At 39.1% G+C, this 17,920-nt stretch overlaps 1 long non-coding RNA gene and 1 pseudogene across 3 annotated transcripts; one reads left to right on the top strand and one right to left on the bottom strand.

Annotated features, from left to right (window-relative positions):
* The first annotated feature begins 2,359 nt into the window (after positions 1–2,359).
* On the top strand, positions 2,360–4,867 carry LOC146517212 (G2/M phase-specific E3 ubiquitin-protein ligase-like; annotated as a pseudogene). Its single transcript, XR_014874669.1, has 3 exons — positions 2,360–2,691; positions 3,629–3,844; positions 4,423–4,867. The product of XR_014874669.1 is annotated as a G2/M phase-specific E3 ubiquitin-protein ligase-like (transcript).
* Positions 4,868–5,342: 475 nt separating this feature from the next.
* Positions 5,343–9,630, bottom strand: LOC146517211 (uncharacterized). Of its 2 annotated transcripts, none has more exons than XR_014874671.1 (5): positions 9,337–9,630; positions 7,788–7,891; positions 6,676–7,398; positions 6,137–6,355; positions 5,343–5,507 (listed from the first exon to the last, which is right to left on the bottom strand). It is a non-coding gene; the product is annotated as an uncharacterized LOC146517211 (long non-coding RNA). The 2 variants fall into 2 exon arrangements; XR_014874670.1 differs by lacking the exon at positions 9,337–9,630 and adding an exon at positions 9,219–9,316 and having other exon boundaries at positions 7,788–8,034.
* Between the last annotated feature and the right edge of the window lie 8,290 nt (positions 9,631–17,920).

The raw sequence follows: 17,920 nt of genomic DNA, 5'->3' as shown, positions 1-17,920 counted from the left end.
CATGTAGTCTTGTTGTGTCCTTAAACAGGGGAAATAGTGAGGAGAGATGAATGAATGATACTGACACACAGCTCTCGCTTTCACTCACTTTGCTCTAGATCCACACATATGAAAGCTTATTACTTTTAAACGTTCGCGGTCTTCAAATGTCCGACAGCCCCTGCACTGGCACAAAACCTAAAAAGGACCGCACTGAGACGCGCTCAAGAGAAGCAGAAGAAGAAAAAGATTCAAGGCAATGTGAATTTAAAAATCACATGATTCATATAATACATGCTTGCTATTAGCTGTTTAGCATTGTGTCCCTAGAAACAATTCTGTTTTTGTTTTCTATTTTCTAATTTGTTTTAATTTTTCCTACTTCACTTGTGTTTTGTCTGCTTTTCCTGGGTTTTTCTATTTGCTGACGATTTCTTTCTTTTTTCCCCACTTGAACTTTATTAGTTTTTTACGGTGGCCCCTAGAGACAAAGCACGTACAAACTCCAAAACACATGCAAACTCCAAAACACTTGCAAACTCCAAAACACATGCAAACTCCAAAGCACATGCAAACTCCAAAACGCATGCAAACTCCAAAGCACAACGGAAGTGCTCCAGGACGCTAGGGGCAGTGTTGAGCTCGATTTGCAAAATAAACGGCAAGTTTGTTGCAAACACACGGAGATGGATACCAGCGGAAAACACCAGCAAGGATAGACCAACCACGCCTCATAATAAAGGTAATGTGCAAACTGTTGTTAGTTTGATTCGTTTTTTTTATTACTATGAACGCTCGGTTCATGCTTTGCTCATAGAGAACTGGTTTTAAAAAATGGATAAAAGTATGAAAACGTAATGTTTTAGCGATTTCTGTCCTTTGCTAAACATCAAAAGTAGCATGTTGTGCAGTTTATATACATATATATAACGAAAGTTAAGATAAAATATGTAATCTTATTTTAATATTTTGCTCTGAGTAATTGATTGAAAAACATTCTCATAGTCAAACAAGTATTTGCAAGAGAGGTTATAAAAATCTAAGTGTAATATTACACTTAGATTTTTATGCACAGACATATATGCGCAACTCCCAAAAACATATGTTTTTGGGAGTTGCGCATATATGTCTGTGCATTCAGGAGTCTTAATGTAAGATGTGAAATACTTGTATTTTCTGTGGGTTGTAGTGAATCTTAATTTTGTAAAACATTTGATGGGGGTCATTTTTACAGATGTACTGTCCCTTCTGTGGACACCTCTTGGCAGACAGTCCTGCCTTTTGTAGTCTATGTGGAAAAAACATCAAGTTTTTAAAGGACATCACCAGCACTGTGTCGAGAAATCCTGCCCTTGGTGAAGAGGCAGCAGCTCTTCCATCTACCAGTTCCAGCATCCTGACTGGCACAACTATACAGTCTACACAGGGTAAAAAACATATTTGTATTAAATAAATCTTCTTAACTGTCCCTTCCCTAAAATGATAACTTTTTTTTTTTCTGTTTATAGCTGGGAAATCATTAGTGGAGTCATTTATAAAATTTAGGGATGTGAAAGAAAGGGAAAGAAAGGCATTTTTTTCAAAGAAACACCAGGAACAGAAGGAACAGAAACCAGTGAAGGTATGTCATAAACTTGAACGTGGAAGTTGACCACTTTTGTTGCTAATACAAAATCCAAATTACCTGTAGCACTGCCAAGGCATCACTGTAAATTTCCATATGCATATGAAAGGAACTGTATATATTGCAAGGGTGGCCAACTATGTCCTCTACAGCTAAGGACCCCCCCCCCACTATCTCTGTTTAATTTACTTTGAGGCTGATTGCTGTTCATTACCTGTATATGGTGTGTTCAGTTAATCACAACCTTGGACATTAGTGTTGCTCGGGGAACGTTGAAGAAACTAGAAATGATCTAGTTGCCGCTCTTGGGGATTGTAGTTCACCACTGATACAGGGCTTACAATTTTTAACCTGATCTGAATTTCTTAATTGTCAGCCTTTGGTCAACATTCCTTCAATAATATATGCCCCCTGTTAAAACTAGATTTAGTCGCTAATGTTGTCTTTTGAGTCACAGCACAGCTGGAGCACAACTACAGATCAGAAATAAAATGGAAGACAGGGAAGACCATGTAGGAGCAAAGATGTAAAAACATGTTATTGTTAATCTCATTTCTAGATACAGATTGGCATCATGACAAGGACCTGTGATGGTATAAGACCTCTTCGAGGAAAGTCACTTCCGGTTGATGTTCATTCTCACTGGTCAACTGAGCAAATCTTGTCTGCCAGCGTGAAAAAACATAAGGACTTTAACCAGGACATGGCCGATGGACCCTATGTACTGCTATATGAACAAAGATAAATGTTTGACTTTAAGTAGAGGAGTAGAAAACAATACCAGAATAACATGCTTTAAAATATAGACCAAACATTGAAGTGCACTAGTAATTATATTTAAAATAACTGTTATGTGAACGTCATGCACAACCTTGTGATACTGCAATTTTGTTTTTTTTCTTATGTAAACACTAGATATCCAATGCTGCAACACTGAAGGAACTCCATGGGTGCATTGAAATGCATTGCAGCTTATTGCAGACAGCTGGCTGCTATGGATTTCCGGACTCTTTAGATGGTAAAGGCAACATCATTAAGGACTACCTTAAGTGGTACATCATATACCGCAACCACTTCTCAATCCAAAGGTAACATATTTGTAAGTATTTGGACTGATACTAAATAATGGGGCAATGTAGCTACACTATTTTAATAATAGTTTTGTAACAAAATTGTTTTTTAAACCATAAGCAACACTATACTGAATTGATAACAGACAACAGCTACAGAAGCCGCCTATTCTTTTGACCAAATTTGTTTGGAATAATATGTATGTTTTTGCTTAATTTTACAGTTTTGCATCTTCCCTTTTTATTTATTGTTTCCATGGTTAATTATACTTTGAGCCTAATGTTTACAAAAAGTTTTTGAGTTATCATGCATGTGCTTTACTCAGTATGGAAAAAATCATGTGAAGCTGCGAGGACAGAGATCAAATTTCAAACTTTTAAACACTTATTCTATTAGAATTCTTGTTACTTATCAGTCCCCGCATAAAACTGGACAAAGCTGCAAACACAAGTTCAGCCAGTGACCATGTTTAGGCAGGTACCTTAAAAAAATGCAGTGCAAATTTGATGTTTGTAGGTAGTTTGATCTTTTACATTATTGATTTTATTGAGAATAAACCGTACTGTACTGACTGAAAATGCATTTGCAACATTGTGGCTGAAGTAACTTAAGCTCCAGTTTGCAACATTCACTTGCTGATAAATAGAAATGCAGATGGTAAAATATAAATTCGGAAGGTGGCATGGTGGAGCAATGGATAAAACATCAGACTGGGATTCAGAAGGTAGCACGTTCAATGAGAGCCCACACACCAGGTGTGTCCTTGAGTAAGACAGCCAGCACTAACTCACTGCTCACCCCAAGGGTGATAGGTTAAATGCTGAGATCTAATTTCCCCCTAGGATCAATAAAGTATGTAAAATTCATTGTGCTTTCGGAATAATTAAAATAAAACATTCAAAAAGTGTTTTTCATGTTTTTATTGTAGTGCTGATGACAATTTTCCCCTTTTAGATTTAAGGATGGCCTCGCAACACTTGGTGTAATCCATGCCCTGCAGCAGCATCCTTTGTTGTTCCAGCCCTTCATGTGTACAAGACCAGAGCCGCTGACATCTGATTTTTTTAGAGGACATGTTTACAGTGGTCCTGAGCGAACCTGGCAGTTCAAGACGGCAGGAAGAAACCAGGGTGCTTGGATTCTGGCGAGACTATCTGATAGACGCTGAAGGTTTGTATAATACAAAACTTGTACTGCAAACAAATTATTACGATCAGTGCAAACCAATAAAGCAGCTCTTTCATGAATATTACTTTTATGATATATTTTTTTAAGTTTAAACTGTCAGGTGATATTTCTGCTATAGAACAGAAGCAATTTTTTTGTCTTTTAGCAGTTGAATCTCATACACATTCTTGTTACAATTTGTTTTTTTTGGTTTGTTTGTTTGTTTGTTTTTGGGGGGGGGGGGGATTTAACTCATCCCTTGGGGGATGAATGTGCTGCCAGCAGTGGCTATTGGGGAGCTACCTAGCATGACCTAAACAATACTAACAGAGTCCAGTTATCACCTTTACAGTTTGTTTAAAATGTAAAAATTGTACTGCAATAGTAAGTCACCACAGAGCTGCTGTTTTATATTATTTTATATTGAACTGGTATGGGTGTTTGTGCTATTAATCTTGGAAAAAAAGTAAAAACATAATACTTTGGAACATTTGAGGATTCAAGTTTCTGATATTCTGCTTTGTATTTGAAATTTTTAGAAAATACAGATTTATTTTTAGCTACATTCTATTTAATTCTAGATACCAAAACAGCAGTCTCCCTACAAGACATACTGATGTTTGCCACGGGCCTAAACAGCATTCCACCAGCTGGAATGGAACCAAGACCAAGATTGCTGTTTGGTGATGCATCACGTTTCCCAATTGGGAAAACATGTGCAAACACCATTGTGATACCAATGGCTCAGTCATATAAGCAGTTCCAGGATGATATGGACTTTGGAATATTAAACTCTCCTGGTTTTGGTCTGTATTGATCGACTTACAGTTTGATCCTCACACTGTAATATAGTCTTCATTTTAACTGTGTTTTTGTTCTTATACAAAAAGGTTTGTTTAAAGAAATTGGCTAGATATCTGTTGGGCCAAGGCCTTTGTTTTAGTTACAATGCTAAAGTAAATGTCTGTGATTTGAAATGATTAGTTTGAGTACCCTTAGCTTTAGAAAGAATTCCCTTTACTACTATTCAGCATTTAGAATAGATATATTCATAGATATTGTACATTTTACACAGTATGTCAGTGCAAAGTGTAATTTGCCATGTTAAGGTTAACAATAAATCTTATTACTTAAATTAGAGTATTTTTACTCCTTTATTTTATATCAACCTGTATTGATAAAGCTAATAATACCAAGACGTGTCTTGCATTTAACGTGGATGTTAAGAGTCTTCACAATATCATCTGTTAGGAGAAATAATTTATTTGATCTCACTGTCACAACTGATATTCTTATTTGGAAAAACACAAAGGCTATTTTTTTTAAGTGACTATAAACTGATGAACTATAATTGTGTACTACTTGAAGCAAAAAACATTTTTTTTAGCCTTAACAAAAGTGCAGGTGGTGCATTATTATAACCACAAAGTGGAATCCACAGTTCTGGGATGTATGGGAACCTTGGCATTACAACCCAGCAAGTCTTTTTAGTCTGATGTAGTTCTCCACACAAGATTCCAATGTCTGTGATGAACTGAAGCCACTGTTTAGTCCTTCAAAATATTCCTGTAGGTGAGGGTCTCCACAGAAATTGGGGGTTGAACTCATCCTGAACTGGCTCAGCTCTTGATGTCCAACTGCAAGGCCATAGTCGCGTCCACCAAACCTAAAAGTTTGTACAAGGAAAATTTTTACTATTAAAATACTAAGAAAACGCTACAACATCCTTGTCTCTGTAGGGGAAAAAAAAAAAACTATGCTTAAAGTGAACATATGCTTTTACTTAAGACCATCGGCTGTATTATGGCATTGAATAGAATAGAAGGTGGTCAGAGTTCCTGTAACTACCTGTCTTGAACAATTGAGTTGCTGAAAACATTGGCAGATTTTTGTCATGTATTTAAGGAGATAATATAAAACAGCTTTTCATAAATTTTAGCACTGGAATCAACATGTGAAAAAAGTAGACCTATTTAGTCCAAATTTTTGGTGGTACAAACACTGTGGTGTCTGTTTTTTATGACCATACAGTAAAAGAAGACTATATGATCAAGTGCATAGATCAGTGCAACCCACGGTGGCTGTGGCTACAATGTAGCTTGCCATCACCAGTGTGTGAATGGGTGGATGACTGGTTGTGTAAAGCGTTTGGGGTCCTTAGGGACTAGAAAAGCGCTATACAAATACAGGACATTTACCATTTATAGATTAAAAGGTGCTAAAAAAAAATTCATTTTTGTGATTTCTACTTAAATTACAGAATTTTGATTTTTAATTGACAAGAGTGATACAAACCTATAAGGCAGGTAATACATCACATCCGGTTTACCAGATGGACAGCGTGACTGGCTGACTGGGCGGATCAGGTGCGTGTTCCACTTTCTTTTGCATTCATCCAGATCCCTCTGAAGCACAGCCATGAAAATGAAGCGCACCAAGCACATGTGTTCATGACTACCATTAAAGAGGTGCATTTCCTTCATGTCACTCAAAAGGTCCATCCAGAACTGTGTTCTAAAAGAGACAAAAACATACCATCAGTTCACAAATCACCAGCCTTCAAAGCCTCACTATTTCTTACGTTTCTGAAATTGTTTCTTGAGTTGATGTAAAGTGCGTGCATTTTGGATTTCTATTCATCTCACTTTCTTTATTGACTATTACAGTTTATATTTTTATATCTTATACTTGGATGTAACATAATGGCTACACATTGAAGCTATAAAGGAAAGGTGGTGTGATACACATCAAGGCTTCTGCATCACAGACTATATATTACAGCCACACTTTTATCTGGTTAATATAGTTGTTTCTTGAAAAATTTTAAAACCTACCGCTGTTTTCTGAAGTATGACCACCAGCTTTCAATTCTTTCATTTGTTATTGAAGATCCATACATATGACTGGCAGCTCCTGCAAAAAAATCCTGATGAGATGACCGTAAGGCACAATGCATTGCTGCCATCGTCCCATTTTCAGTGCCGCAGTCTGTGCGAAGTCGCACTGGTATGACTCCCAACTCTTAAGCACACTGAACGTAGTGTTGAGCTATGACTTCTGGGTTGCTGTTAGTTGCTCCGCAAACCAACCATAATACCTTCCGCGAATAGCCATCAATACAACCACTGATAGTCAAACCATACCGCTTTAATTTGTCATATCCATCAACATGCCAAGTGTGGTTTGGTCCAGGTGAATCGTAAACTCTTCGTACAAACTTTTTCCTTGAGCGCTTTTGGACTCCAGATGGGTCAAGCTCTGCCATCATCACCATGACATCATGCCTTTTCACAGAAAGATGGTGTTTCTGACGCAGTGTCTGCCACATTGAACGGTATCCATAATGTTGACCAGGTCCCTTCAGCTCTTCTATTATTGCAGCACGAATCAAGGCCTGAGTTGAGTAATGTTTTTTGCGGAACAGTGATAAACTTCTTAATCTACATTTAAGTGTGGTCAGACTGATCTTCTGCATTCTGAAGTTTCATTATAGGAGTAACCGTCTCTGAAATATTTCTGAATGAGGTCTTCGATGGAAATGTTTTCTTGAATTGATCCTTATAAACAGAAGAAAAAAAAAGGGAAATGATAAAAAAGATCATCAGACAAGAAATGTGCAGTTTTAAATAACATTGACATTTTAAAACCAATGTATTGTCTCATTATTAAACTAAATTAATGTGTTGCTTCTTTGGGCCTCAGTAAATTCAAGACAAATAAAGTCTACAACTATAACCCTAACCTGGACGACTAAGAATCTTCACAGATATATACCTTACTGGTTTAAATGATTGCAAAATAACGTGTATGCAATTTATATAACATATAAATAATATAGTAAATAAGGACTGCATTCAAATGTAAATAAACTACAAACAGCCAAATGGCAGTTTTGTGAACTGGTTGAGACAACCTTTTTTTAATATGTTATTTGTGAAATACTTACTGTTGTCGACAAACGCCAAAAACTCAATATGTTTGCCACATGAACCGCAGAACTTGACAACTTCTCCCACGTTATAGCCACAATATGGACAAAACATTCTTACCCTGAAACAAACAGCATTTTTCTTTTAAAATGTAGTATTAAAACGGCAAAGGGCAGACCTAAGCTAAAGTGTATATACACAGACGCATTTCCAACACAACAGCTACGTTGCTAGCGTAAAACTGAACTTCCAAAACACAACTACCTAGTAGTGATGTGTCCTGTGTGTCGAAGCGTCGAATCGTGTGTCGGGTAATCTCGGGGGCGTTTCTGTGAAGCGCGTATCGAGGCTTGCTTTGATTACGTATGCAGTGACGTTCGAGGCCTCGCGGGCAGTCCGTACCACGTGACTGATTCAGGGACTGGTTCACCGGTTCGCGCCAGATTCGAAATAAAATGGGCAGAAAAACACAGCTGATTTCCCATCACACTGTGTTGTGGAATTGGATTACGTACGTGTTACATAGTTACTTGAGCATTTCTTCTTCGATGGAACCAGGAAGGAAGAGATTTTTTATTTCATTTTATCTCTCCTAATGAAGTATGCACACAGTAATAAATATCACAAATGATAAGCACCATAATATAAATAAACAACACTACAGATCCTATAATCTGATTTCTGTCTTTTAGTTTATTAAAAAGTGAAGCGCCAAATACTAGTTTGTGTCATTATCCAGATGTAGATAAGCATGATTACACAGGTACTAGCGGGTTTTGATTATCGATTAAAATCGATTCTAGCTTGGATAACGTGATATCGATTCATTAAAATCCTGAATCGATTTTTAATATAAATATTACTACATTTCAACCACCACCAAACAGCTAAAACAGTAAATGAGAGCAGGTACACCGATTCTGCACAAAGACGTAAACACAAAGCGCTGACGTGTCAGAATCAGTGAGATGTCGCCTTTCTCACCAGACAGCACGGACACGGTCGGGGCTGAAAGCCGACAGCTCACTGATTCTAATCTAAGGCATCTGATGTGATGCTTACACATTAGATAAAGTCTCGAAAGTGTCAGCTTTCTTTTTATAGTTATAAAAATATGCAAATGTACTGATCTATGATCTGAATTATGCTATTGACTGACTGTCTGAGGCTAACAGTTACACAATCATACCAAAACTCTGTCCTGATAGTTTCCACTTTCTCTTTTGTATCAGACATACTGAGACAATATTCGGGATAAATAACCAAGAAAACAATTTATTTATTCAGTTTAGAGGTTTACACATCATTATAATCACAGCTTCACTTGAATTGTCCACTTGATGGCGCAGTAGAGCAAATGAATCATCACAATGCTTCGAATCATGAGTCGACCAATTGGGTGGAAAGCTTCAGTTCATCATGAGGCTTCATCTCACCATCACTACTACCTAGATAACTTCAATTACACAATTGAGAGCATATGTGTATTAGTTGTTGATTTATACACAAACACTAATATATACTCAAATAATTAAAAAAAAAAGAAAAAAAAAAAGGTTCATTTACCTTTTATTGCCACACACCAAATCTGGTCATTAGAAACTTCCTGTCTTATGTAGCCACTAGGTAACAAAAACTCAACACTGCCCCTAGCGTCCTGGAGCACTTCCGTTGTGCTTTGGATTTTGCATGTGCTTTGGATTTTGCACGTGTTTTGGAGTTTGCATGTGTTTTGGATTTTGCATGTGTTTTGGATTTTGCATGTGCTTTGGATTTTGCATGTGTTTTGGAGTTTGCATGTGTTTTGGATTTTGCATGTGCTTTGTCTCTAGGGGCCACCGTAGGTTTTTAATATTACAAACAAACAAACAAACAACAACAACCTCCCTCCCCCCACACTGAAAAAAAGGGATTGGCCAGCTCTTGGATTTACGTAAGCATCTTGCGTGTATTTAACACAATTGCCTCATGCTTTAAAGTTAAGTGTAACTATATAGTGTAGAAACTACATAATATGCAGAGAGGGTAGATTAAATTGTTCATATCATGTTCAAGTGAAGTAAGTCAATAATATAGCAATGTTAAATCCCGCGACACTGCACGGGATTTCAGTCTCGCACTCTTTGGATCGTGGTTTCAGGAAGGCATCCATCTCAGTCAAGTCGAGCAGCCACCTCTACTTTTTTTGGTATACCAAAAAAAGTAAATTGGGTGGTTGTTACATTAAAAAAGTCTACCTTGTAATTTGAACACAATAATTTCATGTTTCTATGAACGTAATTAAATCATGTAGGATTTGCATGGAATTCAAAAACTTAATTTGTTCTTGTTGAGATGACAGGATACAATCTAGTAAGAGTGGTTAGTTGCTGAACTCATGAAATTCACAAGATCGCACAAGATTTCAAACTGCAGGAAAATCACTGGAGTTATAAGAGGCAGAGAACTACACACACACCACGTGCATGCTATTGCTATTTATTGTGGATTAACCTGTCGAGGACAAAAACAAAAAAATTCTGCATCAAATACAGGAAATCATAGCTTTCCTGTATTTCCTAGATTGTTGGCATGCTGGTTAGTGCTGTTGCTTCACAGTAAGAAGGTCCTGGGTTCAAATCCACATTCTGGCTAGTTTGCAGTGGCTTCTCTCTGGGTATTCTGGTTTCCTCCCACAGTTAAAAGTCATGCAGTTATTAGAGTTAGGGTTAACTGGTGATTCTAAATTACCCGTGAATGTAAGTGCACGTGGTTGTTTGTTTCTATGTGATAGACTGGTGAGCTGTCCAGGGTGTACCCTGCCTCGTAACCTATCACTTCAGGGTTATTTCCCAGCCCTCCTGCAACCCGGAGGATGGTAGTCATTGTAAATCCATTCCATTTTTATGGTAACCAGACTGTAGATTTTGTTGAACATTATGTAATATGAAGACAACATGTAGTATTTAAGTGACCAAGTAGTATTGGGGTAAAAGTTATTGAATAGTGTTGAAATAAAATGACAAAATTGTGAAGGATTAAAATATTCCAAGAGCTCAACTTACTTCATCTGAACATGTTTCAATCGTGTTTTATGAACACAAAATGCACAGGTTTACTGAATATGAAAAAGTTGTGTTGATTTAACTCAGTTGTTTAGGTTTCTGCCAAAGCAAAACATTTGTTTGCAACAAATGTCCACTATTGAATCAAGTAAATCCAACATGGCCTTTTTTTCAGTGTAAGCTGCCACTTGTCCCGAAGAAATATACCATTGAGAGAAGGCAGGAGTTGATGAGGCCTTCCACTCTTTCACCAACAGCTTCCTCCCCAGAATAATAGCCATTTGTACACAATGAGCAAGAGGAGTAGGTAAGTGACCCAAAGCTGAAGGGTCTCCTAGTACATAAAGACTGTTCATAAATGGGACCCCTTGGCCTACAACCCTCTCTACTACAGTGTGAATATGAATCCAATAATCTTGGACCTTGGAGCATCCCCAAAGCAAATGTAAAAGTGTGCCACTATCCTGCTGACACTTCCAGCATGCATCGTCAATCGCTAGACCCACCCTGTGCAACAGTGAGGGTGTCCAGTAAACTCTATTTAAAATCTTAAATTGAACCAATCTTGAACGCAGTTCACATGACATTTTTTCAGATTCCTAAGAATGCCATCCCATTCCTCAGTGTAAAGCTGAGATTTAAAGCCATTTCCCACGTTCTTTTGAGGGACAGTGTGTTAGGATTGGAAGCTAATAAAAGCATTTTGTAATAAGCTGATGCCTCTTGTCCACGGCCAAAGATTTTTTTGATTTCCTCCAGAATATTGCAGCTTAAAGGGAACTTTGCGCACACTGAAAAAAAGGCCATGTTGGATTTACTTGATTCAATAGTGGACATTTGTTGCACACAAATGTTTTGCTTTGGCAGAAACCTAAACAACTGAGTTAAATCAACACAACTTTTTCATATTCAGTAAACCTGTGCATTTTGTGTTCATAAAACACGATTGAAACATGTTCAGATGAAGTAAGTTGAGCTCTTGGAATATTTTAATCCTTCACAATTTTGTCATTTTATTTCAACACTATTCAATAACTTTTACCCCAATACTACTTGGTCACTTAAATACTACATGTTGTCTTCATATTACATAATGTTCAACAAAATCTACAGTCTGGTTACCATAAAAATTGAATGGATTTACAATGACTACCATCCTCCGGGTTGCAGGAGGGCTGGGAAATAACCCTGAAGTGATAGGTTACGAGGCAGGGTACACCCTGGACAGCTCACCAGTCTATCACATAGAAACAAACAACCACGTGCACTTACATTCACGGGTAATTTAGAATCACCAGTTAACCCTAACTCTAATAACTGCATGACTTTTAACTGTGGGAGGAAACCAGAATACCCAGAGAGAAGCCACTGCAAACTAGCCAGAATGTGGATTTGAACCCAGGACCTTCTTACTGTGAAGCAACAGCACTAACCAGCATGCCAACAATCTAGGAAATACAGGAAAGCTATGATTTCCTGTATTTGATGCAGAATTTTTTTGTTTTTGTCCTCGACAGGTTAATCCACAATAAATAGCAATAGCATGCACGTGGTGTGTGTGTAGTTCTCTGCCTCTTATAACTCCAGTGATTTTCCTGCAGTTTGAAATCTTGTGCGATCTTGTGAATTTCATGAGTTCAGCAACTAACCACTCTTACTAGATTGTATCCTGTCATCTCAACAAGAACAAATTAAGTTTTTGAATTCCATGCAAATCCTACATGATTTAATTACGTTCATAGAAACATGAAATTATTGTGTTCAAATTACAAGGTAGACTTTTTTAATGTAACAACCACCCAATTTACTTTTTTTGGTATACCAAAAAAAATAGAGGTGGCTGCTCGACTTGACTGAGATGGATGCCTTCCTGAAACCACGATCCAAAGAGTGCGAGACTGAAATCCCGTGCAGTGTCGCGGGATTTAACATTGCTATATTATTGACTTACTTCACTTGAACATGATATGAACAATTTAATCTACCCTCTCTGCATATTATGTAGTTTCTACACTATATAGTTACACTTAACTTTAAAGCATGAGGCAATTGTGTTAAATACACGCAAGATGCTTACGTAAATCCAAGAGCTGGCCAATCCCTTTTTTTCAGTGCATGAGCCAAATGTATTAACGATCAAAAGTCTTAGTTGCAGGTATTTCCAAAATTCCTGCCAAGGTAAATCAAATTCTTCTGCAAATTTTTCAAATGATTTAAATGTACTGTTTTTGTAAAGATCCCCCAGCACTGTTATACCTCTCTGAAACCAGAGCTTCCAAAAGAAGGGTAACTTGGTGATAGAAAGTTTGGGATTATACCAAATACCAGCAGATTGGTTGAGATGTGGGTCAAATTGGAATAATTTGGACATTCTTTTCCATACTTCTTTTAAATGAGAAAATACCAGATGTGATTGGATGTGGGGGGACAGATTAGTTGATAAGCTATAAAATGGTGTAAATGGCGAGCATGCAGTACTTTCAATGGAGAACCAAGTAGGCGCTTTCTCAGGGGGTAAAAACCAATGTGCCAAATGCCTAAGAGAAAAAGCATAATGATATAAAAGTAGATTGAGCATTCCTAACCCACCTCTGTCTACTGGTTTCTGCAGTTTTCTCAAATTCAGTCTAGGCTTTTTATTACTCCATATAAATGCTTTGCAAATCTGGTCAAATTGTTTGATGTATTTCAGAAGAACATGGATTGTTCTCATATCGCTAAGTAGAGGTTCAAAATTGATCTTTATCACGTCTGACAGGTGAGGCGAGAAGGTAATGCCTAAATACTTAATGCCCTTCTGAGGCCAGGAAAACATACCGGTTGGAAAAAGTGACCTAGGGCAATAAATAGTTAGCGGAAAGGCCTCTGACTTGGTCCAATTCATCTTGTAACCAGAAATATCTGAGAACGTATTTATTATTACCTGCAAGGACTGAAAACACTTTTCTGGGTCTGATATAAAAAGCAAAATGTCATCGGCGTACAACAACAGTTTATGACAGTCTCTCCCTATACTAACACCTGGATAATTGGGCTCCCTACGAATAGCCACTGCCAGCGGCTCAAGGGCCAGAGCAAAAACGGAGTGGGGAGCCCCCTGCCTAGTTCCTCTACCTAGTTCAAAAAGAGGCCCTATTATTCCATTTGTAAGTACTGATGCCGGTGAACAAGCAGGAGGAGCGGTAAGTGACGGAAGTGACGGGTAAGGTAAGCGACCCATGTTGTAGGTGACGTCAGACGCCGGGAAAAAAAAGCGAATGGTAGCGTAGAGTTTAACAAAGTTTCCTTAAGCTTCAGTACTGCCAAATAAACTAACCAACTGTCATATAACTAACAACATCTGTTTTATCATCTCCAACACCCTGGAGGACAACGGGGAGAGTTTAGACGCTCCCCAAGAATACATCGACCGCTGCTTCCAAAATTTAGAAATGAAGAAGGCCCAGAGTGCATCTTTCCCGGCCAAAACCGAGATGCCGTCATCGAAGAGATGTCGCCCGGCAGACTCCCCCGGCACAACATCGCCTGCCGGCAAAGACATCGCAGATATCCTGGAGTCAATCGACAAGCGATTGTCCAGTTTCGATGCGAGGCTCCCTGGTGGAGATTTTACACCGGGAATTTAAATCTCTGAGAGAATCCCTGGAATTCAGCCAGCTGAAAATGCCACGCTACGGGAGTCGGTCAAATCTCTCACCGATAACGTGACCCAGCTAAACACTGAAAATAAAAAAATAAAAGAGTCCGTTATCGATCTACAAGCCCGTAGCATGAGAGATAATCTTGTTTTTTCTGGTATTCCAGAATCTACCGGAGAGGACGCGGAGGCAACGGTGAAAAGCTTCATTAAAATCCACCTGAAGCTGCCGGAGGACACCGTAAAGAACATTGCCTTCGATAGAGTGCATCGCTTGGGGGGCGTGAGGTCGCGGACCGGGAGACCACGTCCTATTGTGGCCAAATTTGGTCAATTCAAACAGAAGGAACAGGTGAAGAGTCGCGGCAGGGAACTGAAAGGAACGGACTTCAGCGTGAACGACCAGTTCCCCAAAGAGATCCTGGAACGACGCAAGGTCCTGTTCCCAGTCCGACGTAGCTTCATCCAGAAAGGCTCCCGTGCTGTCATCGCCATGGACCGGCTCTACGTGGACGGACAGCTCTACCGCGACCCCGGCACCACACCGTGGTTATATTGACTGCACTCCAGATAAGAACCCGCTACACTCTTTTCTTATTCATTCACACTTTCTCCTTTAACATGGGATTAACCTAGTAATATCAGTATGATGTCATAGCAGATATAACACCATCACCCTCCGTCATTACTTTAATTGGAATGTTTCCGTTTCTTTTCTTTTTTTTGTTGTCGCTCACAGTTTATGTGGTTTCTTTCTTTCTCTTGTCTTTCACTGCAGTGATCACCTACTTCCCCACTCACCTACAAACAACACCCTCTATTTCTCCATATTTTCACACCACGATCACGCAAACACATGCGCTCAACGGCAGCACATTTACAACAGCCTCACAGCAAGCACAGACTTACAGGACACATACGCAAGCCACGCTTGTTCATATTAGTGAATAGTCACACACATAGTCAGACTTATGGAGCCTATCACCACACTTTTTTCTCTTTCTATTTACAAACAAGTGATGTTTCCACATTCTCTCCACCCGTCTAAACGAAACACCCAGCTTACATCATTAGACATACACACACAATTATGGGCATGCTGAGGTTTGTCACATGGAATGTAAATGGGGCTGGCACCAGAGGAAAGAGGTTAAAGATATTTAACCAGCTTAAAAAACCACAGGCAGATGTTGTTTTATTACAAGAAACTCACAGACCTGTTACAGGTTTAAAAGAACTTAAAACACCTGAGTTTCCTAATGTGTTTGCAGCTTGTTATAATTCTAGACAAAGAGGAGTAGCAATTTTAATACATAAAAATGTTAATTTTACAGTACTCGATACAGTTATAGATCCAGAGGGTAGATTTCTAATTATTAAACTATCAATATTGAACAAAAAACTATGTATTGTAAGTATATACAGTGGGGCAAAAAAGTATTTAGTCAGCCACCGATTGTGCAAGTTCCCCCACTTAAAATGATGACAGAGGTCAGTAATTTGCACCAGAGGTACACTTCAACTGTGAGAGACAGAATGTGAAAAAAAAATCCATGAATTCACATGGTAGGATTTGTAAAGAATTTATTCGTAAATCAGGGTGGAAAATAAGTATTTGGTCAATAACAAAAATACAACTCAATACTTTGTAACATAACCTTTGTTGGCAATAACAGAGGTCAAACGTTTACTATAGGTCTTTACCAGGTTTGCACACACAGTAGCTGGTATTTTGGCCCATTCCTCCATGCAGATCTTCTCAAGAGCAGTGATGTTTTGGGGCTGTCGCTGAGCAACACGGACTTTCAACTCCCGCCACAGATTTTCTATGGGGTTGAGGTCTGGAGACTGGCTAGGCCACTCCAGGACTTTCAAATGCTTCTTACGGAGCCACTCCTTTGTTGCCCGGGCGGTGTGTTTTGGATCATTGTCATGTTGGAAGACCCAGCCTCGTTTCATCTTCAAAGTTCTCACTGATGGAAGGAGGTTTTGGCTCAAAATCTCACGATACTTGGCCCCATTCATTCTGTCCTTAACACGGATCAGTCGTCCTGTCCCCTTGGCAGGAAAACAGCCCCATAGCATGATGTTTCCACCCCCATGCTTCACAGTAGGTATGGTGTTCTTGGGATGCAACTCAGTATTCTTCTTCCTCCAAACACGACGAGTTGAGTTTATACCAAAAAGTTCTACTTTGGTTTCATCTGACCACATGACATTCTCCCAATCCTCTGCTGTATCATCCATGTGCTCTCTGGCAAACTTCAGACGGGCCTGGACATGCACTGGCTTCAGCAGCGGAACACGTCTGGCACTGCGGGATTTGATTCCCTGCCGTTGTAGTGTGTTACTGATGGTGACCTTTGTTACTTTGGTCCCAGCTCTCTGCAGGTCATTCACCAGGTCCCCCCGTGTGGTTCTGGGATCTTTGCTCACCGTTCTCATGATCATTTTGACCCCACGGGATGAGATCTTGCGTGGAGCCCCAGATCGAGGGAGATTATCAGTGGTCTTGTATGTCTTCCATTTTCTGATGATTGCTCCCACAGTTGATTTTTTCACACCAAGCTGCTTGCCTATTGTAGATTCACTCTTCCCAGTCTGGTGCAGGTCTACAATTCTTTTCCTGGTGTCCTTCGAAAGCTCTTTGGTCTTGGCCATGGCGGAGTTTGGAGTCTGACTGGTTGAGGCTGTGGACAGGTGTCTTTTATACAGATGATGAGGTCAAACAGGTGCCATTCATACAGGTAACGAGTGGGGGACAGAAAAGCTTCTTACAGAAGACGTTACAGGTCTGTGAGAGCCAGGGATTTTCCTTGTTTGAGGTGACCAAATACTTATTTTCCACCCTGATTTACGAATAAATTCTTTACAAATCCTACCATGTGAATTCATGGATTTTTTTTTCACATTCTGTCTCTCACAGTTGAAGTGTACCTCTGGTGCAAATTACTGACCTCTGTCATCATTTTAAGTGGGGGAACTTGCACAATCGGTGGCTGACTAAATACTTTTTTGCCCCACTGTATGGTCCAAATGTTGATGAACCCTCATTCTTCCACGGATTTTTTAGTGCACTCTCTGAACACCTTGATTGCACACTCATTCTTGGAGGCGACCTCAACCTTGGACTAAATGAAGAAATGGATAGGCTCAACACAACAGGAACTCAGCGCAATTGGCAATCCACAAATATAATCAAACAGTATATGAGCGACTATGGCCTTTGCGATGCATGGCGCTCCCTTCACCCCAACAGTAAGGAATATACTTTCTTCTCACATGTTCATCACTCCTACTCTCGTCTGGATTATTTTTTGGTCAGCAGCTCACTGCTGAGTGACATTTCAGACACTGAGATTCACCCTATAGCTGTCAGCGATCATGCTCCTGTATCTTTAACACTAATGCACAAGAATAATACTACACCAAGTAAAAACTGGAGATTTAACACATCACTACTTAAAGA

This window comes from Neolamprologus multifasciatus, chromosome 6 (genome assembly GCF_963576455.1).
Source record: "Neolamprologus multifasciatus chromosome 6, fNeoMul1.2, whole genome shotgun sequence".
Classification (NCBI taxonomy): Eukaryota; Metazoa; Chordata; class Actinopteri; order Cichliformes; family Cichlidae; genus Neolamprologus; species Neolamprologus multifasciatus.
Note: the sequence above shows the minus strand (reverse complement) of the source record. Positions and strands in the feature narration are given on the sequence as shown.